The sequence below is a fragment of the Pleurodeles waltl genome, chromosome 8, assembly GCF_031143425.1.
Source record: "Pleurodeles waltl isolate 20211129_DDA chromosome 8, aPleWal1.hap1.20221129, whole genome shotgun sequence".
Taxonomy (NCBI): Eukaryota; Metazoa; Chordata; class Amphibia; order Caudata; family Salamandridae; genus Pleurodeles; species Pleurodeles waltl.
In genome coordinates this window covers 468692542-468718907 of record NC_090447.1, presented here as the reverse complement: position 1 = coordinate 468718907, position 26366 = coordinate 468692542, and the positions used below count along the sequence as shown (strand labels likewise).

The 26366-nt window shown below is 48.7% G+C and overlaps 1 protein-coding gene across 1 annotated transcript in view; it reads left to right on the top strand.

Moving 5' to 3' along the window:
* The first annotated feature begins 2515 nt into the window (after positions 1-2515).
* Positions 2516-26366, top strand: part of LOC138249532 (interleukin-18 receptor 1-like) — a 267639-nt gene continuing 243788 nt past the window's right edge. The window contains exon 1 of the mRNA XM_069203482.1: positions 2516-2583. The gene's annotated coding sequence lies outside the window, so the exon portion shown is untranslated. The remainder of the gene's footprint in view (positions 2584-26366) is intronic.

Here is a 26366-nt window from a genome sequence, read left to right as displayed (position 1 = left end):
ATTGCAGCCCGACTCCTGCAAGGCCATATAGTTGATTCCAGTGACCTGTAGTAAAAACCTGAGGTATTGGAGTTGGTTATAGAAAACAATTTGCATCTAACTCTGGTAGACCTATTACCAAAGGGATTACTTAACACAACTGCAGCACATCTCGTTATTTTCCCCTTTCTTTCTTGAAGCTTATTTTATACAGCCTTTCCATGTCCCACTTAATTTCAGGTTACACGTGCTGCCATTATCTTAATATATGAGTGTGGCGTCTTCTAGAGCATATTGAATACATGTAAGGCCATGAAAATGATTGTTTTCAGTAACCATCAATGACATAGTTATTAGTAAAGACCTAACGTACTGCAGTCTGCTTCAACTTGTTTAGTATCTGACTCCAGAGACCACTAGTAAAGAGCAATGGCACTGAAGTTTGCTACAGAAAAGGATTTGTAACGCACGATGTTCCTGAATGTATTTGTGTGTAACTTAGGGGGCCCTGTAGTACCAACCTAGAGCACTGCAACCAGATTACAGCATGGGTTTATGTCTGACTCAGTCTAAGGTACTGCAGATAAAAATTGTTTCTGACTCTGGCGCCAAATAAAGGGCCATATTTATACTTTTTGACGCAAAACTGTGCTAACGCAGTTTTGCGTCAAAAAAATTAGCGCCGGCTAACGCCATTCTGAAGCGCCATGCAGGCGCCGTATTTAATCAATGACGTAAGCCGGCATTAGCCGCCGGCGCTGCCTGGTGTGCGTGGAAAAAAACGACGTACACCAGGCAGCGCCGGCGTAGGGGGATATGGAGCTTGGGCGTCAAAAAATGGGGCAAGTCAGGCTGAGGCAAATTTTTTGCCTCAACCCGATTTGCGCCATTTTTTTCGACTCCCAACCCCCATAGAAATGACTCCTGTCTTAGCAAAGACAGGAGTCGTGCCCCCTTGCCCAATGGCCATGCTCAAGGGACTTATGTCCCCTGGGCATTGTCATTGGGCATAGTGGCATGTAGGGGGGCACAAATCAGGCCCCCCTATGCCACAAAAAAAAAATATATATATACTTACCGGAACTTACCTCAATGTCCCTGGGATGGGTCCCTCCAGCCTTGGGTGTCCTCCTAGGGTGGGCAAGGGTGACAGGGGGTGTCCCTGGGGGCAAGGGAGGGCACCTCTGGGCTCCTTCCGAGCCCACAGGTCCCTTAACACCTGCCTTGTCCAGGCACTAAAAAACGGCGCAAAAGCGGCCGTACGTCATTTTTTTTGACCCGCCCACTCCCGGGCGTGAATTTTGCCCGGGAGTGTAAATACGGCGCACATGCCTCGGAGTAAATTTTTTAGACAGGAACGCCTACCTTAAATATCATTAACGCAAAGTAGGTGTCCACGCTAAAAAATGACACAAACTCCATGGACTTTGGTGCTAGACGCGTCTAACGCCAAAGTATAAATATGGAGTTAGTTTTGCATCGGAATTGCGTCAAAAAAAACGACGCAATTCCGGCGCAAACAGAGTATAAATATGCCCCAAAGTGTTAGGGCGTGCTACAGAAAATATATGTTTCTGACTCCATGGGCTGCTAGTGACACCTGACAGTACCATCACCTGTAAAGGATTTGTGTCGGAATTTCAGGGAGGCATCTATTTGTGTCTGACTCCACAGTCCTCTGGTATTGTTAAAATGCTCGTGCAAAGCGCAAACACCCTCCCAACTCATGGGCATCCAGGCGCTGTAGAAAAACTCAGAAACCACCATTACTGTATAATGTTAAGCTGGCCCTATAGGAACAGGTACGTTTTTAATTGCTTTCTAAACTTCAGCAGATTATTGTTGGACCGGAGCTTGAGTAGGAGAGAATTCCACAATACAACGGCCCTGTAGGCAAATGATCGACCCCCTCCTCTTACTCCCTTAATTCTGGGAACATCTAGGAGGGAGAGGCTGTTAGCTAGTAACTAGCTAAGGTACAGCAGCCTCCTACAGCAAGTGCGTATGTCTGATTGGAGGGATCTTTAAAAGCAAGCATTAGCAAGCTAACAGGCCTGACTTGCATTTTCAGTTACCAGCCAGAGGTTTTGGCTTTGGCAATAAAGTGGTGAAAAAAGTGGGACCTATTAACTTTGGCGAAGCTTGTTTTCTATTGAAAACAGTAGGCATGTCTAATTTACACTTCAGGTTAGATTTCCGCTCTGTGATTCAAAAATAAATATTTGTATATTCTGTGTGCCAGAGGCCTGGATTCGACCATACTATCAAAGAAGCTGTTGTTTCATGATTCAGTGGAGGGCGTGTTTAGACCCTCTACTGAGCTGTATGTCACCTGAGACTTGCAGTACTCACTGTCCACAAAATGTTTTGTGATCCAGCCCGTGAATGCAAATGTATCTTATGTTGATAGCCTAAAGCCTGTTACGGATCCTACCCTTCTGGATTTACGTTTGTCACAATTAAACTGTTATTTGCTGCAAGGGCAGAATAATTAATATTACATTTCTTATAAGTGTGCTTATTTCCCTTTCACAGATCCTGTAGAGATTGTGAATCCCCACATACTGGAGAGTGATTCGATTAGTTATGAAACAGTTGACATAGGTAAGCATTATTATCACATTAGCTGTGTTTGTTTTGAAATCTTTGAGCTGCTGGAACATATCTCATGCACTTATATAAAAGGACAATGCGCAAACATGTTGCTCTCCAGATTGCAAAAGTGTAATATATAACTAAGCAAGGCCCAACAGCATGGTGTTCTTTTTTTTAAACTCCAAAATAGTGCACAATTGATTTGCTTCATTTTTCGTAGCCCAGGATTTCTCCTTTCAAAGGATTTTCTCTAGCCTTGGTGAAATTTATATTGTATAGAAGGGCAGTAAAGAGAGGTTTATGTCTGTCTTTCTTTTGATTCGACTCTACAGCAGCTTTCATTGAACATTAACATCGGAAGTAGCTTTCCCATGAACATCAGTGAACGCAAGTAATAACATTCAGCCAATCATCAGTCCCAAATAGCAACAACAGTCTTGTGTCTCTCCCTCTCTCTGCCCCAGCTTTCTTTGCTGCTCCAGTAGCCATCAGTTAAGTGTATCTAGCTTTGTTCAACAGGGCCTATAGTTCATCCTTTATTTTGGTATTGCACTCTTTTCTTTGTAGGAGATAACCTGGTGGCTCTCCCATATGAAGCCTGTCATGGGAGGACAATATTCAGATCCCAACCAGATCTGATCATAGAGTCAGATGCCAGTTGTGTAGGAGAGAGCACCCAGTGTGGTGAATTCTCCACAGGAGGAGAATGGTCTGCTCAAGAACAACTCTTGCATATCAACTATCTAGAACTCCTTTCAGGCTCATTCGTGGTGCAGTGCTGGACCAAGTGCAAGGTACAATGCCGGGATTCTGAAGAGGGACAATGTGGCAGTGATGTGCTACATAAATCACCTGGGCAGGACTACGTCAGAGATCCTGACAAATCTGGTGAACAACTTCTGGGACTTTTGCCTGGACAACCAAATATCTGCAAATGAAGAGTACCTCCTGGGAACCTCCAACAATGTGGTGAATTGGCACACAAGACATAAGCAGGGCATAAGCAGCTGTAAAATGAGGACAGGCATCTTCGACCAGATAGTGACTCGGTGGTCTCCCTTCACAGTTGACTTCTTTGCCTTGAGGCTGATAATGCACCTGGCAGTGCAAGTGAGGATACAGCAGGCGGAACTGGTGGTGGTGACCTCGATATGGAGATCTCAAGTTTGGTGTCCAGTCCTGATGAACCTTTTTCAATCCTTCCACCCTTCTTGGGGAACCAGCATCACATGATACCAAACAACACATTCTCCATTGTGGCATTCATGATTACAGGGAATGATGAATGGTCCCGGGACTTTCCAACCATGCTCAATCACTCCTGTCAAAGGCTTGGGCTGACCTACCATCAAACGCTATAGGTTGGCTTGGTCAAAATGGCTGGTTTGGTCCCTGTAGTGGAACCTGGATCTCATTGGGGCAGACATTGTCACCATCCTAAACCTCTTGGCGATCTTGTCTGAACATGGATTGGCATACAGATCAGTAAACATATTTAGATTGGCAGTCTTAACTGGGCATGTCTCTGTTGAGGGTCTCTTCACTGGGGAACATCCTCTGGTGCAGAAGGTTCCTCAGGGGAATACCTCTCTCCCTGCTGCCAGAACTGCCATATTCTTCCCTCTGGAATGTGAACATGGTCCTGAATTTTTTCATCTCTTGGTGAGGCAATAAATACCTCTCTTGAAATGAAATATCTGGTAAGTTGGCTATGCTGCTGTGTCTTAAATTGTATAGAAGCATTTCAGATGTAAGCGAACTGGATATTACAGGTAGGGTGTTCACCCTCACAGAGGTTACATTTCACATATCTAGGTGAACGAAATTTTATCCTGGCTTTCCAGTGAATCCCAAACTATGTATGAAAAGATGCCGGAAAACGTATTAGGCCATGATAGAAGAGCTAAGCACAGCAAGTGAGAGACAACTTTTTCATAGCCCTCACTATTACACCTGTTTTGTGAAATTACTGCAATTATGCCATTATGCTTCTTCACATAAATTTGCAGCATTCACTGTAAAAAAAAATACCACAAAAGTATGAGAAGAAAAGAATTGTGTTGTAATCACGTATATAAATTGAATTTGCCAATTCTGTAGACTCACAATATATATTACAGATTTATATGTTTTTATTCCCCACAAAAATATGCGACATTATGCAATATTGGCATGTGAATCGATTCCTATGAAGCATTGTGATATAGAAAATGGCCTGGTTGGCTTAACGTGGAATGAGTCAAGAAGCTCAAAACCTTTTTCTAATTTCATGTACTAAATTGCTTCTATAACATAGGAAGTGATTTTGTAATTAGTGGTGCCTCAGAAAACATTTTAAACATATACTTTAAATTAAGTCAGGAAGGTAACCGACTCTTTGTAGAGCACCAGACACAAGACACTGTAACACGCTGGTTAACTCACACTCGCTCTGATTGCATGTTAATTTCTTTGATGGGCCCCATGGAGCCTTTATATTGCACTTAATTGAGATAAAAATGTTGAGAAATGCTTACAATTGTCTACCCACTATGGGCCTAAAATAAGTAGCCCTTCTTTCCTCAAAGTCTTGGGTATAATGAATAGATCAAGCTTCTTACATATTAGAAAAGCTATAAAAAGCCTTGGAAATGTACTAATGTCTCGTCAAAGCTTGAGAACGAAGGAGGAGGGAAAAGAAGGGGTGGGAGTCTGACTACAAATACCACCGCACCCGTGCCAAACAGAGGAAGGAACGACCCGTGCGGATAGAGATCTTCCAGCGACGACCTCTCCCTCACCACAACAGGGTCCGTGGAACTCCATCCCCTCCTGTCAATGTGGGGGAATATACCTTATTCATTTTTTTATTTTAGGTTCATAAAACCACACAAAATAAATAATAGGTAGGATGAAAATACTATAACTATCAGAGCATGAAAAAGTACAAAATATGTAATAAGCTGCTTAAATAAAATTACAGGACTGCAAAAATGTAATTGTGGGATAGATCAATAGAAAGTGTTAAATAACTTCAAGTTCTTCTCTATTTACCTGCTTTTCATAAGCGCCAAGCAGCCAGCAAGAAACAATTGATTGCTAAAACATTCATTAGAATACTCAAATGCTCACATATAGGTCATGTTTAAGACCTGAGTTTCTTCAGAACCCCCTGCTGGTGGTCTTTCATATTTATGCAGTGAAAAAACAGATTCCAATTAGGTTTAAATTCATTGCCACAAAGCATACACATTTTTTCATGCTAGGGATATAGGCCCTCATTACAACATTGGTGGTAAATGCCGCTTACCGCCGTGCAGAAAACCGCCAACACACCGCTGCGGCTGTGGAAATCCGCTACAGCTATTACGACCCACAGGCCGGAATCTGCCAAAATCTAGACACCCACACAAGTCCACCACACCAAAGGTGAGTGATAAACTGGCGATAACAAAACCGACACCGTCACGCCAACAGGAATATTCCCACACTATCATGACCCACGAATCCACGCAGCAGTCTTTCAACCGCAGTATTCCATTGGCGGTACACACTGCTGCGCTCAAAATACACACATATTTACAAAACACAACCACATTGGACAAATCGAAATATACACACCTGGTACACATACACACACCACACCCACACACTCAATACAATATAAAACACACACCCACATCACCCACAACCCCCTAAGACAAAAATTGAGAATGAAGCACAGAGAGAGAGACACCACCATCAACAAACTAGCATCCACAGGCACACAACACCATCACCTCACACAACACATACAAACACATCCCCTCACACATCACAACACACACCACCTCACACATCACCCACACCACACCATGGCACCGCAAAGACACCCCAGGTTCTCTGAGAAGGAGCTTAGGGTCATGGTGGAGGAAATTGTCCGGGTAGAGCCACAGCTATTTGGATCACAGGTGCAGCACACCTCCATTGCTAGGAAGATGGAGCTATGGCGCAGAATCGTAGACAGGGTCAACGCAGTGGGACAGCACCCAAGAACACGGGAAGACATCAGGAAGAGGTGGAACGACCTACGGGGGAAGGTGCGTTCCGTGGTCTCAAAACACCAGATTGCAGTTCAGAGGACTGGCGGTGGACCCCCACCTCCTCCCCCACAACTAACAACATGGGAGGATGGTGGAGGAGTGTCCATGGCAGAGTCCAGTTATTAGTCTCACAGGTGCATTGTCCAAAGGGGCATAGGAAATGGAGCTACGGCAGTTTAAGGATCGACAGGGTGACGGAGTGGGACAGAAGGATGACATTCAGGGTGGTCTCACTTCTTGGCGGGGGTCTTGGCATAGTTCTCTGTCTTTGTCCTGGATCTCAGGGACCGTTTGCGGGGTGGTTCTCCATCTGCAGGGGATGGGGGGCTGGTGTTGTGGTCCTGTGGCGGTGCCTCCTGTCCACTAGCGCCGGCGGAGGTGGTGGGCAGTTCATCATCACCCCATACCATTTTCCAACCCCCTCCACTAATTTGCTCTTAAATAAACACCCTTGAATCACAAAACAATCTGGAGTCAGTCTGTGTTTTCACAAATGTGTATTTGCTATAACTAACGAAAATAGCAATATCCATTGTATTGTCAACATACCTATGTCACATAGCTCTATTCCATGAGGTAACATAGCAGAGGTCACACAGTGGGACCCACATCTGTGAAATGGAAAGGCAAAGTGACAGGTCAGGGTCCATACACTGGGTGAAAGTGACAGACATATGATAGGTCTAACAATTGTATAAGATGTAGGAGGCAGTGATGTCTTCTTACCTGTGTCTCACTGGAAGTATTGCTGGATCACATTGTTTCTGTTGTCGATATCCTCTTTTTCTGCCTCCTCTTCTTCACTGTCCACAGGCTCCACAGCTGCCACAAGACCTCCTTCTGGACCATCCTCCTGCAGAAAAGGCACCTGTTGTCGCAAAGCCAGGTTGTGCAGCATACAGCAGGCAACGATGATCTGGTACACCTTCTTTGGTGAGTAGTAGAGGTAACCACCTGTCATATGGAGGCACCGGAACCTGGCCTTCAGGAAGCCGAAGGTCCTTTCTACCACTCTCCTAGTTCGTCCCCATGTGCCTCATTGTAGCGTTCCTCTGCCCTTGTCCTGGGATTTCTCACTGGGGTCAGTAGCCATGACAGGTTGGGGTACCCAGAGTCACTTGCAAATGTCGAGGGACAACTGTTAGACACACACTAACCCTTAGGGACAACCCCAGACAACTATTCACACCAGATAGGGTCCTTGTCCTCACCTATTAGCCACACACTGTGCCTCTGGAGTTGCCCCATCACATGAGGGATGCTGCTACTCCTCAAAATGTAAGCGTCTTGCACTGAGCCTGGAAGCTTGGCGTTCACATGGGAGATGTACTGGTCGGCCAAACACACCATCTGCACATTCATTGAATGGTAGCTCTTCCTGTTTCTGTACACCTGTTCACTCCTGCGCGGGGGCTACCAAGGCCACATGTGTCCCATCAATGGCACCCATGATGTTGGGGATTTGTCCCAGGGCATAGAAGTCACCTTTCACTGTGGGAAAATCCTCCACCTGAGGGAAAATGATGTAGCTGCGCGTATGTTTCAGCAGGGCAGACAACAGTCTGGTCAACACGTTTGAGAACATAGGCTGGGACATCCCTGATGCAATGGCCACTGTTGTTTGAAAAGACCCACTTGCCAGGAAATGGAGTACTGACAGGACCTGCACTAGAGGGGGGATTCCTGTGGGATGGCAGATAGCTAAAACAACAAGTGATGGATGGAATGCTGAACATTGTCAAACATTCACCCCCAGTACAGTGATGTGGGCCTAAATCCACAATTTTTTTGCTGCCAATGCTATTCCAGTTTGGACCCAGCCATATGCAAATCAGTCTTGACCCTGTTCCCCATGGGAACAGTCCAGCCAGAACTGCTAGGCCAGGCCTTCCCTGGACTGGAAACATGCATCCTGGGACCGGTTTCGGGGTTTCACCCCTCATCAGCCAGGCTAGCTTGAATCCAGTGGCATGGGAAGCACGGGACCCGCGTCTGGGCATACTCTTCCCACTTAGGGCGACAAAGCAAAAACAACAAGTGATGGACAGAATGCTGAACATTGTCAAACAGTAACCCCCAGTACAGTGATCTGGGCCTAAATCCATTGTTTTTTTGCTGCCCATACCATTCCAGTTTGGACCCAGCCATATGCAAATCAGTCTTGACCCTGTTCCCCATGGGAACAGTCCAAACCAAACTGCTAAGCCAGGTCTTCCCTGGACTGGAAACAAGCATCCTGGGACCGGTTTCGGGGTTTCACCCCCTCTTCAGCCAGGCTAGCTTGAATCCAGGGGCATGGGAAGCACGGGACCCACGTCTGGGCATACCCTTCCCACTTAGGGCGACAAAGCAAAAACAACAAGTGATGGACGGAATGCTGAACATTGTCCAACATTCACTCCCAGTACAGTGATCTGGGCCTCAATCCATCGTTTTTTTGCTGCCCATGCCATTTCAGTTTGGACCAAGCCATATGCAAATCAGTCTTGACCCTGTTCCCCATTGGAACAGTCCAGCCCGAACTGCTAGGCCAGGTCTTCCCTGGACTGGAAACAAGCATCCTGGGACCGGTTCAGGATAGCTGACATCAGGTCTGGCCCAACTGGGCACACAGTTCCTGGATAGTGGCACGATCAAGTCTGTAAGTGATGATGATGTGTCTGTCTTCCTTTGTCGACAGGTCCACCAGCGGTCTGTATACCAGAAGATGCCGCCATCTCCTCACCCGCCCCAGCGGACGTGCCCTATGGACGAGAACAGCGAGCACAGAGTCAGCCAACACTGAGGTAGTAAAAAAAGAATTTATTGCACACATTTGTCAATCCGCTATGTGCTTGTCACTGTGTGTATACAAGGCCTAGATATGTGTGACACATTTAAAAATAATGCCATGTGGCCACCTGAAATGGTGGCTGCCTGACCTGTACTGTGGGACAAGGGGATATGAGGTAACTACCGCGGCGCAATCCTGCATTTGTTAACATTGGGCCCTATGGGTCCCAGGAGCCAATGATGATGTACGCCGGCGGTGACGGTATGCACCGCCGCGGACGTGATTGCCATTTTCTCTCTGTTCAATCACTTGATACCTGACCTTCAACAGGAGAGGACATACACTGCAAGTGCTGCTGTGGCCTGTGTCTGGAAGCAACAATGGCTCATGTGTCTGGGGAAAGGGCCCCTGCCTTCACTTCGGAGGAGTTGGAGAAGTTAGTGGGGTCCTTCCCCAGTATACACTACTCTACGGTCCTCCAGACAAACAGGTGAGTACACTGTGAGCATGCTGCATGGGCAATGCCTGTTTGGAGTGGTGTGGATGGAAGATACAGGGGGGGGGACTGAGGCCTGCATGAGCGGACGGTGAGTGTATGTGCGTCAGGGCAAGGGTGGGAACGTGGGCCAAGACTGTGATGGTCCGGACGGTTAAACATCATCCTTTCACCCTGTACTATTCCTCTAGGTCAGCGCCCTCCAGAAGAAGGATATTTGGCGTGCCATCACCAAGGACGTCCGGACCCTGGGGGTCCAACACAGACGGAGCACCCACTGCCGGAAAAGATGGGAGGACATTCGCCGCTGGAGCAAGAAGACGGCAGAGGCCCAGCTGGGGAGGGCCTCCCAACGTGGGATGGGTGCCCGTTGCACCATGACCCCCCCTGATGTTCCGGATTCTGGCGGTGACGTATCCGGAGTTGGATGGGCGCTTGAGGGCATCACAGCAGCCACAAGGGGGTGAGTACAGTCACATCCATCTGACTCTGCGTGCATTAGGAGGTGTCTGGGTGGGGGAGGTGGGCAGTGGGTTACCCTAGGCCAGGGCTAGCTTTGTAGGCAAGGACCCTTTGTGAGGCAGGCTATGTGGCACCCCAACCCCACCAGTGGTAAGAGCCATCTACACCTAGTCAGGCTCCTGTGACTTCCATGTGTGCAGCAATTGGGCCTTGTACCCCATGTCCCTGTGATTAATTAGGGAACTCTAAGTGCATGGTGTAGTGTAGAGGCCTGCTGTGTCTGTAGTGTCCACCAATGGTAGCGGTATTGCAGGCACTGAACATGTCTTTCTTCTTCCCCCCCCCTCTTTTTGTGGTCTCCCTGTTCTTGTGTGCATTCGCATCATCAGGTGGAGGAGCAGTGCCACCGGAGCAGGAGGGAGCTGCATCCCACATGGCCCTGGAGGACGAGACAACAGAGTCTGAAGTCACCAGTGGGATGGAGAGCGAGGTGAGCTCCACGGCGGGGACAGGAGCAGAGACCAGCGACACCGACTCCTCTGATGGGAGCTCCCTTGTGGTGGCGGGCCCCTCTATGCCCACCACATCTACAGGTACAGCCGCCACCCCCCTACCAGCACCGCCCTCCCAGCAGCCCCTCAGCGTGTGTCCCGTGGCCGCTCACCCAGGAGGGTGGGCATCTCCTTCGCCCCAGGCACCTCAGGCCCTGCCCCAGTCAGCCCTGCTGCCCTCAGTGAGGAGGCTATTGACCTCCTGAAATCCCTCACTGTTGAGCAGTCTACCATTCTGAATGCCATCCAGGGTATAGAGAGGCATTTGCAACAAACAGATGTATACCTGGAGGGCATTCATTCTGGCCAGGCAGCCCAACAGCGAGCATTTCAGGCTCTGGCCTCTGCACTGATGGCAGCCATTGTCCCTGTGTCCAGCCTCCTACCTCCAACCTCTTCCACCCAGACCGAATCCCCTGTACCTCAGCCTATCCCAAGCACACCATCAGACCAGCATGCACACACCTCAACACACAAGGGTGGCTCAGGCAAACATAAGCACCACACATCCCACAGGCACTCACACAAGCACCATACCCATGCACACATACCAACATCCACTGCCTCCACGGTGTCCCCCTCCTCCACGTCTCCCTCCTCCCTCCCAGTCTCGTCTCCATTCACACCTGCATGCACTACATCCTCAGCCACTACCTCCATCACCAGCACGCCCATCACCACACAGCGCTCACGTGCACTCACCACCCCCACTACCATTCACACATCCCCTGTGTCCTCTCCCAGTGTGTCTGTGAGCCCTCCTCCCAAAGTACACAAACGCAGCCACACACCCACCCAACAGCCCTCCACCTCACAACAGCCTCCAGCCCATGCACCTTCACCCAAAGTCAGCAAACGTATACCTCCTACATCCACCACCTCTTCCTCCACTCCCAAACCCCCTCCATCTACCCATCCAAGTGTATCTAAAAAGCTTTTCCTATCAAATGTTGACCTCTTCCCTACACCTCCCCCCCCGTCCGTCCCCTAGGGCCCACATTTCCAGGTCCCAACCCAGCACCTCAGCCACCACATCACCAGACACAGTGGTGCCAGCAATAGCGGGATTTTGGAGTGCGCCAAGCAACAGGGCTGCCAGTGTCCCAAGGAGCGAGGGCAAGGACATTCCTTCACCTCCATAACAGAAAAAGTTGCCCACATCCTGGAGGGAGACGGCGAAAACACCTGCCACCAAGGGCTCAGGCAAAACAAAAGTAGAAAGTGGGTAGACAGCTCCGCCGCCATCCAAGGTGGTGAAGGGCCAAAAGATCAAAGGCAGGTCCAAGTCAACGCCAACCTGCATGGTGGACAAGACTGCCACCGGCACCGCCACCTGCACCGCCGCCACAGACACCGCCGCCAGCACCGCAGACACTGAGCCCTTCACCAGCACCACAGACACTGAGCCCTTTACCAGCACCATAGAAACTGAGCCCTTCACCATCACTGCAGTCAGTGAGCCCGCCACCAGCACCGCCGCTACTGACACTGCAGCTACTGACACCGCCGCCAGCACCGCAGTCAGTGAGGCCGCCACCAGCACTGCCGCCACAAAGACCACCGCCAGCACTGTTTCCACAGAGCCCGCTGCCAGCACCAATGCCACAGAGCCCGCCGCATGCACCGATGCCACAGAGCCCGCTGCCAGCACCGATACCATAGAGTCCGCCGCAAGCACCACCGCTACTGACGCCGCCACCAGCACCGCCGCTACTGACACCGCCGCCAGCACCACCAGAGGCCCCGCGACATCCTGAGCTAGTGGCACCACCGCAGACATGGCTGCCATCCCCAGTGGTCAATCGTACGAGGCTGGTGGTCAGTTCTAGGAGCCTGGCCAGCTTGCATGTTGCACCACCGTCAGTGGAATGTCACATCCACTACCTCTGTCCTTGGCAGGTTGAAGCACTCTGGCACAAAGCCCCCTCCAGAACCAGTGGAGAAAGGCATCCACTACCTCAGTCCTTGGCAGGATGAAGCACTCTGGGCACAAAGCACCCTCCAGAACCAGTGGAGAAAGGCATCCACTACCTCAGTCCTTGGCAGGATGAAGCACTCTGGGCACAAAGCACCCTCCAGAACCAGTGGAGTGTCACATCCACTACCTCAGTCCTTGGCAGGATGAAGCACTCTGGGCACCAAGCCCCCTCCAGAACCAGTGGAGAAAGGCATCCACTACCTCAGTCCTTGGCAGGATGAAGCACTCTGGGCACCAAGCCCCCTCCAGAACCAGTGGAGAAAGGCATCCACTTGAGAGACTGTGGCTTTGCCTTTCCCAGGATAAAGCAGTGGGCAACCCACCCACTGAAAAGACCTGAGAGACTGTGGCTTTGCACTCCCCAGGATGCAGCAGTGGGCAACCCACCCACTGAAAAGACTTGAGAGACTGTGGCTTTGCACTCCCCATGATGCAGCAATGGGCAGCCCACCCACTGGAGAGACTTGAGAGATTGTGGCTTTGCACTCCCCAGGATAAAGCAGTGGGCAACTAACCCCACTGGAGAGACTTGAGAGACTGTGGCTTTGCACTCCCCAGGATAAAGCAGTGGGCAAACCACCCACTGGAGAGACTTGAGAGACTGTGGCTTTGCACTCCCCAGGATAAAGCAGTGGGCAAACCACCCACTGTAGAGACTTGAGAGACTGTGGCTTTGCACTCCCCAGGATACATCAATGGGCATGGAGCCCCCTCGTGGAGCTGGCGTCGTGCACTCATCCGGCTGAGGTTCCCCCCCCCCCTTCCCTTCACCCTGAGGTGCCTGTTTCATTTCGATCTGATGCCCTAGCATTGTTCTCTCCATTTGCAGTCTGGTATCGAGTGTGGGCCTCGCCCATGCATTTTGGGCCCAGTGGTCCACGGACTTTTGAATGGTGCACTATCCGGACTTGTATAGTTGGTATACATAATTGTTTATACTGTATTTAAAGTTATGACTAATGGATTTTTATTGATTACAATTGTTACAATCATTTCCTTTTTTTCATTGCGTTCTTCCAGGGGGGGTTGGGGGTGTAAATCTATTGTTGCAGCATGTATTGGTGTGTGTGTTGTTGTGGGTGAGGGTGGGGGTGGGGGTGTTGCATGTTGCGTGTGTGTGTCACTCTCTTTTCCCTCCCCCCTCCCCTGTGTTGTAGGTGCAGTACTCACCGTGGTCGTCACCGCTGTCTTCCGTGCTCCTGGTAGAGGAGCAGGAATACTATCGCAGGGAGGATTTGGAGTTCTGGCTCCATGGCGTCCTGGTTCCTCGTGGGTTGTGTAGAGGTGAGTGTTTCCCCTCCGAAGTCCTGTTTCCTCCGTGTTTTTGTTCGCCTTGAATCCGCCCCAGAAAAGGTGGCGGATTGGCCTCTCATAATAGTGTGGGCGGTACATTGTCTTCCGCCTGTCTGTTGGCGGTGGCCGCCATGCTGTTTGTTTGTACCGCCGTGGCGGTCGGAGTGTTCCGACATGGTCGTGATTCCATTTTTTTACCGCGGGCCTGTTGGCGATCTTACCGCCGCTTTAACACCGACCGCCAGGGTTGTAATGAGGGCCATAGTCCCATTCCCTTTTAACATCAAGGAAAATGGAATCTCTAGAGGTAGCATGTTTGTCCTTCTCTTCTCAATATTAAGAGGAAGTTCTGATGGATACCTGCAGATTCCTCACCATTTGAATATCCCAGGTGCCAGCCTGGATCTGGATACTCTTCAATAACTCTTCCATGCCGTTAAGGTGCACCCCCTTCATTACTGCTCTGAATGCTGCACCACACGATGTCACTGGAGACAAAGTGTTTCCTTCAGTATGCTGATGTCAATTCCCTTTATTCTGTATCACTGATGCGATCCGGAAGCTGTGTCATCAACAATTTGTCTTTTATCTTCCAACTTAAGTGCAGCTTTCTTTTCAGATGTCACAGCTGAAAAGGTCCAGTTTGAAGCCCTGTCAAGCCTTGTCAAGACTGCGAGTGTCAGATGTCCATCATGGACCCTCATCAAATCTGTCTCGGGTGACTGTGATCTGCCCATGAAGTTCATGCATGTCAATTGCCCCAAAAGATGCATCCCAGAGCTCTTAAAGAGCAAGAAGCTAATAAAATCATGGCTAGAGTGATGTATGATTGGCAAGGCCCTTGAATGTCTCCTCTGAGATCCAGATAACCTTCTCCTCCATCTTCAAGCACAAATAAAGAGAAGGCATGAAAGCCAATGTCAGCCAATATCAGATTAGGAGCACAATGAAATCAATTCCATGCCTTTGCTGTTGCCTCTAACCAAACTGGCATATGTGCCTCTATCTGACCCGGCACTAGCTCCTGTTCCAATCCTTCCTACGGTGCCGACTTCTCGACCCCAAGGTGATCGACTGTGCCCAGAGTATCCAACTCCTGGGACTGATCAATCTCTTTTTCTCAATGCTATGTTCAGTATCTTTAATAGAACCATGCTCCCACCTGGTGTGCCAGCTGGCATCATGCGACTAATGTCCTATTCCTTAGGAGGCATACAGTGCCCCCTCATCTGGCACCTTGTACTTTACTCCTGCTGATGGCACAATTTTGGACTAGATCTCTTTGTTGACAATCCCCAACTAGAGATTATGGACATTTAAAAAATGTTGAGGCTTCAGTAGATGCTTCTCATTTGAGGGCGCAAACAATATTTACCATAACAGGAGTGTCAACAACAACATGCAAATCCCCTCTGCAGACAGTGCAGGGGACGTGGCAGAGGAAGACAGCGTGGCGTTCCTCTTCCTTCCTTCTCTTTCTCCTTCTCCTCTTCTCCAGCTACCACAGGAAAGCAGCCCTAGTTACCCTATGTTGCAATAGATTCTACAAATTGGAGGACCTGTATCCTCCTTTCTGCAAATGTTGAGGATCATTACCTCAGACCTTTGTTTTTTTCAGATTGTGGAAAGAGGCTACTCTTCACCCTTCCAGCACACACCCGCTCCCCTTCCCTCACCCAATTTCATGTACTCCTGCAACACTGTCTACATGTCCTTTAACAAGATATCCAAGATTTACTCCTAAAGTGCTCAATGGATTTAATTTCAGAGCAGAAATGCAGGCAGAGGTGCTACTCTCAGAACTTCCTAAACCACAAAAAGGACAGCAGACTGGTGAAAGTAGTTTTTCAGGTGAAGTATTTGGGGGGGAAATTGACGTAATTTCCGTTATACACATATTTCACACACTGATAGTTTCTCCCCTTTTTAGGTTGCTCTATGTCGTCCTGATAAAGACCCAGCTGTAAGGGTTACTAGTGACCTCCTCTATATTGGGTAGAAACATCAACAATTTTTACATTTGACCTAGACTGACTTATGTTCCTCACTGTTGGGCAGTACTGTTTACCATCTTGTGTATCAGAGATGAAGTTGTAACAGAGTAAAACTGTCAGACAGGCTCAATAACAGTTTGAATTTATTCTTAATTATTTGCTCTTCTGTACAATTTGCTTTGAACTCTCTTCACAAGCACATTAGCACTTCTCTTTTTCTAAGTATTAATGTTTTATTTCAGAGCAACCTTTATATATTGTATAAATGCATAGATGTTTGTCTCAAATATAATTTTTGCATGAATTAGGAATTAAATGTGTATAGTTGTTTCTTTATGTTGTAATGTTTGTTGTGATTTTTCTTTTCTCATTCCCTTTGCTTTTCCACAATGTTAAGGTAAGTAAGCCTATTTGGTTGGCCTATTTTGAGATATAGGAAAGGTAGACCATATCTACTTGCCTTACCTAGAGAAGTCACTCGGTGGGACAAAGTGTTTTTGTAACTTTTAGAAAGTTGGCGTTTTCTTCTCCTCACCGTTTGGTGCCTGCAGCCTGGGTCACATGACTAGGTGTAGCTGGCAGATGGCCCATGTGTATTCCTGTCAGACAGTGATACAAAGTGTGACCAGGTATTGGCAGGATTGGCCACTTTTAGCAGGATGGAGGGATGGAGCTGTCACCTACCACAACTGAACTTCAAATGGCTGCATCCACACACTCACAAAGGGTTTCACTAATCTATTGTGACCCCAGAAAATCTGGGGCCATGGCAGGAAGAAAATAAATTCTAGTCACATCTGTGGGGGGCAGAGGGACTCTAGAAGCTTCTCCCACTTCATAAACTGGCAGCAGGTATAAATGTTGGACCATCAGGCCCTACTTTTCAGATAATTTCTGGAGCCGTGGAAGTCTCAGAAGAAGGACTGCTCTTTTACCCTGCTGCTGGAAGGACTGCCCTGTTGCCCTGCTGCAAGAAGGACTGTCCTGCTGCCTAAGCAAGGAAGACTGGATATTCACCTGAAACCCAGGACCTCTAGAATGACTCCATGGGCTAGGAGCCAGACCCCCTGTACTGAGTTACAGGGACATAACAAGCTCTAAAGCTCTTGAACTCTGCACCTGGACTCTGCTTGCAGTGAGTCCTGACCCCCTACCCTCCACAGTAGTGCCCCACAGACCTGGACCCTATAAAGTGGAGTTAAAGGTGCTGTACCAGCCTAATCATAGTCTCTATAAAATCCAAAGCAGGATGATGCAACCCAATGTAGGACCTTCGAAGTTCTTCATCAGAAGCATGCAGCATAACGCAGCACGATGCAGTGTCTTGCATGAAGAACATAAGTTACACTTCTCAGCGGGTCTAACCTGGTCCCTGTATCTGGCCCGCACTCCACCAGGGTCAGCCTGAACTTGTGACTTTTGGTTGCATTCTGGCATAATCAGAAAACCACATTTGGCGCTTTCAGCTTTTAGGCACTATTTTTAACTAATCCTTTAAAATTGTATATCTCAAGTTCTACTAATTTGATTTCTGTCATTTTGGTGTCATTTAATTTATTACATTTGCCTCTATTTTCTAAATTGGTGTGGAATTTTTCTTGTGCTGTGTTTTCACTTTTTACAGTTTGTGTGCTGCATAAATAATTTACACATTGCCTCTAAGTTTTGCTCAACTGCTTTTGTGCCAAGCTACTGGAGGGTTACCCACAGTTTAATTTAGTGACTTTTGTGGTTCATCTTGAAAAGGTATTTTGGCTGTTGCTTGAGAAAGGCTCACACCCACTCAACTAACAACCCCATTACTCACATGGCCCATCTCAAATGGTCGGGTATTCTACTGTTCCCATACATCGACAACTGGCTCATTAAGGCCATTCGCCAGAGATTGTGTCTCACCATGTGCAAGAAACCGTTCAGTTGTTGTTCAACCTGGGCTTTTCAATCAAAAAGCCTAAACCTCACCTGGGCCCCTCTCAGTGCATCTTGTTCACAGGGGCAGTTCTGGACACCACATTGAGTTAAGCATTCCCACTACCTAAGAGGATTCACAATATTCAGGCTGTGGGTGAAGTTTCAGGATGAAGCGATCATTCTAGTTCGGATGGTCTTGCTCTTGTTCGGTCTGCTAGCCTCCTGCACCTGTTGGTCACCCATGCAAGCTGGCACATAAGGATCTTCCAGTAGAAAAGGACCCACCAAGTAGTGCCTCTGAAGGCTTTGATTTCAACAATGGAGATCTATAAGACTGCACCAAGATCTCCACGGACACTGCAGCAGATTCTCAGTGGTAGAGTGTGAGCATCAACCTCTCTCAAGGGAAGACATTTCACCCTCTTCTCAAAACAAATCACAGATGCCTCCACCCTATAGCCAAGTGTTCATCTGGAGGAACTGGAGTTCACAGGCTCTGGTCATCAGAAAATCAAATTCTGCATAACAGTCTGTTGTAAATGTGGGCAATATATTGCCCCTTAAGGCCTTCCTTCTTCCCATTTGTGGTCAGTCTGTCCAGATCTTGATGGCCAACTTGACCACAATGTAGTATATCAACAAGCAGGGAAAAATAGGGTTGTCTCTTCTCTGCAGATAAGCTCTATAGCTCTGGTCCTGGGCTCAGGACCATCAGATTTCAGGGCCACACAGGGTGCGGTATGCAGATCTTAGTCACCATTCCCTGTTCCCTCCACTGTGTCTCCCTCACACAATTGTACCCTGCTTCTGCAGGTAGGTCTCTCCCCGCTCCGCGCCACCTCCACTCCGTATTTTTGTCTCCTGTTTTCCCCGCCGCTGTGTCCCCTGCGGCCCCTCCCACCTCCACCCTCCTCCTCACCGTCCTTTGCCTGTTTTCCCTGCTGCTGCGTCCCCTGCGGCCCCTCCTGCCTCCCACCTCCTCCTCACTGTCCTTTTTGCCTGGTTTTCCCGCAGCTGCGCCCCTGCGGCCCCACCCCCAGCCCTTTCATTCGACAAGCCCTCCCTCCTCCCAGCTGCCACTCCCACCCTCCCCTCCTCTTATGGCAGCCGCAGCGCTATAACAGGGAGCAACATTTGACCCTGCTTCTGCAGGCAGGTCGCTCCCCACTCCGCCATCCGCGCCACCTCCACTCCGTATTTTTGTCTCCTGTTTTCCCCGCTGCTGCATCCCCTGCGGCTCCTCCCGCCTCCCCCCTCCTCCTCACCGTCTTTTTTGCCTGGTTTTCCTGCCGCTGCTCCCCCTACGGCCCCTCCCGCCTCCCCCCTCCTCCTCACCGTCCTTTGCCTGTTTTCCCCGCCGCTGCGTCCCCTGCGGCCCCTCCGGCCTCCCCCTCCTCCTCACCGTCTTTTTTGCCTGGTTTTCCAGCCACTGAGCTCCCTGCGTCCCCACCCCCCAGCCCTCTCATTCGTCAAGCCCTCCCTCCTCCCAGCTGCCACTCCCACTCTCCCCTCCTCTTATGGCAGCCGCGGCGCGATTACGCCGCTGATGCGTCAAAGGCAAGCCAAAGGCAAGCCCGTCTGCGCCCGTCCATGCCAAGACCACGCCCAGGGCCAGTCCCCCTGGCCCTCTCAGACACACCTACTCCCCCCTCACCCTCCACTCTCTCAACCCAGGCCCCCACCCCACATGCACCCCATCTAGCCCCACACACACTTATGGCCCCTTCACCTGCCACACATGTCACTTCTCTTGCTCCTCATCCCTCACACCACACACCAACCATAGCAACCCCACCTTCAACAAACACAACACCCCAACACAAGTCTCACCCACCCTGCCCCCACCAACCAACCCCGCAGCACACCAGCCCACAACCAGAACACACCCCTCAACAACACCCTCACGCACCACACCAACGCCACCCACCACAACCACCTCAACTGCCTGCTCCTCAACATCCGCTCCCTTCACAAAAATGCCATAGAACTCTGGGACCTCATCACTTCACACTCGCCTGACATCGCCTTTCTCACGGAAACCTGGACCAACCCCTCCTCAGAACCCGACATAGCCATAGTCACCCCCAAGGGATACAAACTCCAACACAAAGACCGCCTCAAAAGGTCAGGCGGTGGCATCTGCATCCTACACAGAGACACCATCAAGGTCACCACCAGATCCCAAGACACTATCGACAACACTGAACACATGCACTTCCTCATCCACATTAACAAGAACATCCACCCTCAGAGGTACACTAATCTACAGACCACCCGGTCCACGCCCGCCTTCTGCGACACCATCGCCGACAGCATCAGCTCGCACGCCCTCACCTCCACAGACTACATCATCCTCTGTGATTTCAACTTTCACTTAGAAAACCTACAAGACCAAAACACTACCTCCCTCATAGACAACCTCACCAACCTTGGACTCAAGCAACTGGTCACCACACCCACCCACTCAGAAGGATACATACTCAACGCAATTTTCACCGCAAGCCAACACATAGCCTACACCCACACCACCGAACTCCTCTGGACTGACCACCACTGCGTCCACTTCTCCTTCACCAAACCCCCCACACACTACCATCAACACACTACACCCTACTGCATGTGGGACAAGATCCCCACAGAACGACTAAACTCCCAACTGGCCCATAACCACACCCCCACACCAATGACCCCAACACAGGAGCACAGAACCTCTCCAAATGGATCACTACCTGCGCAGACACACTAGCCCCCCTCAGAAAACACATCGCCACCCGCAACATCAAGAACGCCCCATGGTTCACCCCTGAACTCCAAGACTCCAAGCGCAAATGCCGCCAAGCTGAGAAAATATGGCGACTAGAACCTTCCACAACCAACTTCTCCACCCTCAAAACCACCATTCGCACCCATCACCAACTCATACGCACCGCCAAAAGAGATCACTACAAGACACGCCTTGACAACAACTCTCAAGACAGCAAAGAACTCTTCACCATCATCAATGAACTTGACAAATCCAAAGCCAGCAACATAGACCCCACACACACACAGCCCCTATGTGATGCCCTTTCCAACCACTTCCTCCACAAAATCCTGGACATCCACAAAAGCTTCAAACCACACACACCCACCACACACACCCCACACTCACCCAACCCAATCCCCACTTATGACCCCCCACCACACTCTCCACATGGACCCCCACCACATATGAAGAAACCGAAAAAACCATGAACTCCATCCACTCCGGTTCCCCCCTCCGACCCCTGCCCACACCGTATCTACAACAAAGCTGGCCCAACCATCGGCCGCATACTCATAATCAACTCCTCTTTCGACTCCGCAACCTACCCAGTCCCCTGGAAGCACGCGGAAATCACTGCTCTCCTAAATAAAACCCAAGCCGACCCGGAGATCCTCTCCAACTACCGCCCCATCTCCCTCCTCCCTTTCCCCGCCAAGGTTGCAGAGAAATTAGTCAACGCCCGCCTATCCCCCTTCCTAAAAAAAATCAATACTCTTGACCCCTCACAATTCGGGTTCCGCAAAAACCACAGCACGGAAACCGCCCTCATCGCATGACGACATCAGGACCAAAGACGACAGAGGCGAGACCGTCGCACTCATCCTCCTAAACCTCTCTGCAGCCTTTGCCACCGTCTGCCACCACACACTCCACACTCGCCTCCACAACATAGGAATTCGCCACAAAGCCTTAGACTGGCTCACCCCCTTCCTCACCGACCGGACCCAGAGAATCCGACTTCCACCCTTCCACTCCAACACTACCAAGATCACCTGCAGAGTCCCCCAAGGGTCCTCCCTCAGCCCCACACTCTTCAACATCTACATGATCCCCCTAGCCAACATCCTCCGAGCACACGGAATCACTATCCTCTCCTATGCAGATGACACCCAATTCATCCTCTCCCTCACCCGCAACCCCACCACCGCCAAAACCAACCTACATGCCGCTCTCCTCGACACCGCCAGCTGGATGACCACTAACCACCTCAAGCTCAACTCAAACAAAACCGAGATCATCATCTTCGGCCCCTGCAAAACCACATGGGATGACTCCTGTTGGCCTACCGCCCTAGGCCCCGCACCCACCCCTGCAAACCACGCACGCAACCTCGGCATAATCCTTGACCCCTCCCTCACCATAACACAGCAAATCAATGCTCTAACCTCCTCCTGCTTCCACACACTCTGCACTCCAAAAAAATCCTTCAAATTGATTCCCCCAGAAACCAGAAGGACAGTCACCCACGCACTCATCAGCAGCAGACTGGACTACGGTAACGCCCTCTACGCCGGCGGCACCACACTCAAACTCAACTCCAGAGAATCCAGAACACAGCCGCACGCCTCGTCCTTGGCCTCCCCCACCACGAACAAATCTCACCAGACCTCAAATCCCTTCACTGGCTCCCCATAGACAAGAGAATCACATTCAAGATCCTCATCCACGCCCACAAATCCCTCCACAACACCGGCCCAACCTACCTCAATGAAGGAGTTAACTTCCACACTCCCACACGCAACCTCTGATCAGTGACCTCGCCCCAGCCACAGTCCCCCGCATCCAACGCACCACCACAGGAGGCAGGTCTTTCTCCTACCTCACCCCCAAAACCTGGAACTCCCTCCCCACCGACCTTCGCAAACCAAAGACCTCTTGGTCTTCAGAAAGAACTTCAAGACATGGTTGTTCGATCAGTGACCCTCCCTGCCCCCCCGCCTGATTTCCCCCCCCCCCAGAGCCATGAGACCCTCACGGGTGAGTAGCATGCTCTACAATTGTCTTTGATTGATTGATTGATTGATTGATTGATTGTAGGGGAAAGTTCTACACCACGGCCTCCAGAGCCTCTACCTACATGACTGGAGACTGACTTCATCAATCGTTATTCTTTCAAACTCCCATAGTTCAAAGATTCCTTTGAGGGCTCACACACAAGAACCCTCCAACAACCTTTATTATGCCACAATGGGATCTCAATTTATTTTTTACCTTTCAAATGTGATTTCCATTTTAACCTTTACATAGTTATCCTTTATGAATATTTATATTCAAGGCTATCTTCTTTGGCTACATGGATAAGCAAATTAAATTCAAGCTTTGTGAAGCCTCCCTTCACCTTCTTTCCTGAGAACTGGGGTTAATATCCAGGACTGGCTTCCTTACAAAAGGAGTTACTCCCTTCTGTTAGCTCAATCTATCACACTCTCCACTGTCTATCCTACACAATAGCAACTTCAGACTTGATCCTAAAAAAGCTGTTAGCTTCTAAGTGGAAAGAACACAAGTTCAGACTGGATGATCAGCTCTTTGTGGAATACATTGGACAATGAAATGCAAGACAGTCCACAAGCTGACACTCTTAAAATGGATTATCCTGTCTATCAAGATCTGCTATGCCATGACTCACTTGGAGCCTCCAGAAGGTGTTTGTGCTTCTTCAACCAGAGCCAAATATTCTCTCTCAGTGCGGGCAAGAGGAAGACCTGTAGCAGACATTTGCAAGTAAGAGACTTGGTCGCCATATCATACTTTTCGAATCACTATTGCTTGGCTTCCGAAGTGAGGAGGGAAGGTCACTTTGTTCTGTTCTTCGGAGTCTTTTGGCTACAGACAGTCATGAGCCTGCCTCAATGTGTGGGACTGCTTAGCAAATATATTCAAAAGATGGTGAAACTGCAAGTAGAAGTATCCATCAGAAGAACAAGTTACTTACCTTTGGTAATGCTTTTTCTGATAGATACTGTAACCACCTGCAGATTACTCACCGCACACTGGCCTGCCCTTGCTTGGTTGTATATACCAATGTTCCTGATCATTTATAATCTTCATTTCAATGAACACTGTACCTATATCTCCAATGTGAGTTTCATCTTTTTGCCTCAAAGTTGCACTAAACTAATGGATTATAACTGATATCAGTATGCTGCTGGAAGCGCTTTATAGCTCCAGTGACATCAGACTGTGCCGCATGTGGAGCCATAATGCAGTTGGCACACCCTACCAGTATGGGAGTGGTATTAAAAGGTTTCTAGATCTAGTCTGGTGCCTGGGATATTCAAAATGTGAGGATTCTGCAGTTATTCAACAGAAAAGGCATTATTGAAGGTATATAACTTATTATTTTATGTACTACAAAGATTCCCTGTGATACTATCTGCATAAAGTAGCAATATAGAAGCTTTGTGTGATGTAAGGATGGCAGTTTCATCTACTCTACATAGCTCCTTTATCACTGCACATGATACTTTCTTGGATGCTTCCCAGGTATATTAGTAACCTTTTAGAAGTTAAGAGATGCCAGAGAGATCTAATGTCCAACCTGATTTCAGCTCTCCATCAGACCCCCTACATAATACTAAAAAAACATATGTCTCCCTCAGAAGTGTGAATAATGTGCCTTCCTAGTGCCTCATTTGAATCATACTCGGAATTCCAGATGGCTGAGAAACAGAATTCCTAGATAGAAGTAAAGTCAAGAATGAGTCAAATCAGGTCTTCTGGTACAGAAAGGGCACACACTTATCAATGCTCTCTTTACTCGCACTCCCAAAATTTGTTAGTAGGTATGAAAATCAAAAGGCATTTCAGAGGATAGGATGGGATATAATTTTTTAGAATGCCCCTTTTGGCTCACTCTATTAAAAGTCTGCCATAACTGAAGCGTCACATGACTTTAATGATGGTCTGAAGACTGCTATGCTTAGCCTGTTTCAGCAAAATACCTGGAGAGAAAATGATGCACTGTGATAACTAGCTAATATGGCACCACTGAGTCACTAACTGCCGTAATGAAATTCTGGTCCTTGCCAAGCCTATTCAAAAGGTATAAATGAGTTTACTTAGGCTGACCATAAGATTGTTCAGCAAAGTGCATGAGTTTTGAATATCAAAGGTATACTGGCAACCTTAGCAGACAAATGAAAATTCTATCTGCATTAATAAGTGTCTTAATTAGCTATCCCTGTAGCTGCAGTATAATAGAAGTAGCTGCCAACGCAACAACATTAAGATGATTGCCATAAGTGGAGAACATAGTAGAGTCCACAACAATATCCCTGGAAAACACCTGTCCTGCAATGCCCTTTTCAGCATTATCCCTCTTATGGTAGAGTTGCACCATAGCCTAATTATTGGGATAAATGTTGCTTAGAATATGAATCATCCACTGTAGTGCAACCCAAGTCCACATTTTCCATTGACAAGTTCTTTCATATTATATGAAAGGCTGTACATCATCAACCTTTTCCAAATGCAGCCAATTTTGATCAATAGCAATATGGCATAATTACTAGATCATTTGAACAGATGTGCTGTCAGAATCCTTTAATCACAGAGAGAGAGGAGCTTTGCCAAGAGTCTCTAGTCCTCCAGGCTCTTGGTATTAGGATTGCATATGTGCAACTGGTAAGAATGGAACAAATTCTGACTTGGAATAGTACCCATTGTTTGTCCAATATCCTAGACCCTATTGTGTGTGAACAAATCCTTTATATTTCTAGGTTTAGTAAATCATTTGGTGGCAGTTCCTTGTCTGAAAAAGGTAAATATGAAGGCTGCAGTGCTGCACCCTCCTGGAATCACCAAGAGGTGCTTGTGACAGCATCCTTGCCAATGGTGGGAGTGGGTGTTCGGTGGTGACTCAGGAAGAATCAAGGAACAAGCGCCCGTTGGGATAGGTGGGTAGAGTGAGATGAGAGAACAGTGTGCAGGTTTGTGGTGGGTTGGGTGTATTTTGGGTGGGGACTGTCGGGTAGCCAATTCCATTTGGTGGTCTCTGAATTTCTGAGAGGGAAGAGGGTAGATGGCTGTGACAGAGTGACAGTCCTCCTTCACTCCAAAACCCTTCCCCTTTGCCTTGAGCCTAGCTACCCCAGAGTAGTCCTTTTAGCACTTTCAATGCTCTGTTGATATGTGTAAACATCATACAGTGGTGTCTATAGGATGCCTTTATGTCATAGGCACACATCAATTTGGAAAAGGGCCTCTTTTTTGTTTTGTTTCCCTGATGGTGGACAAACACCTTCTTGTCCTGGGGTATGGGTAAGGATTTTACTGGTGCCCAATTCTTTCTTCTTTAATAAAGTGGACTGATACTCCTTTCTGTTGTGCTCCCTAAATATGTATATAACACCGCTAGTAATGTCACCTGCATATCAAAATGGACCTTGAAGGTATTCCTTAGCTCCTCCAAGGTGCAACCAGGGAATCAGCTGCCATCTGCTCCTAACTAGCCATGCTCACAAGC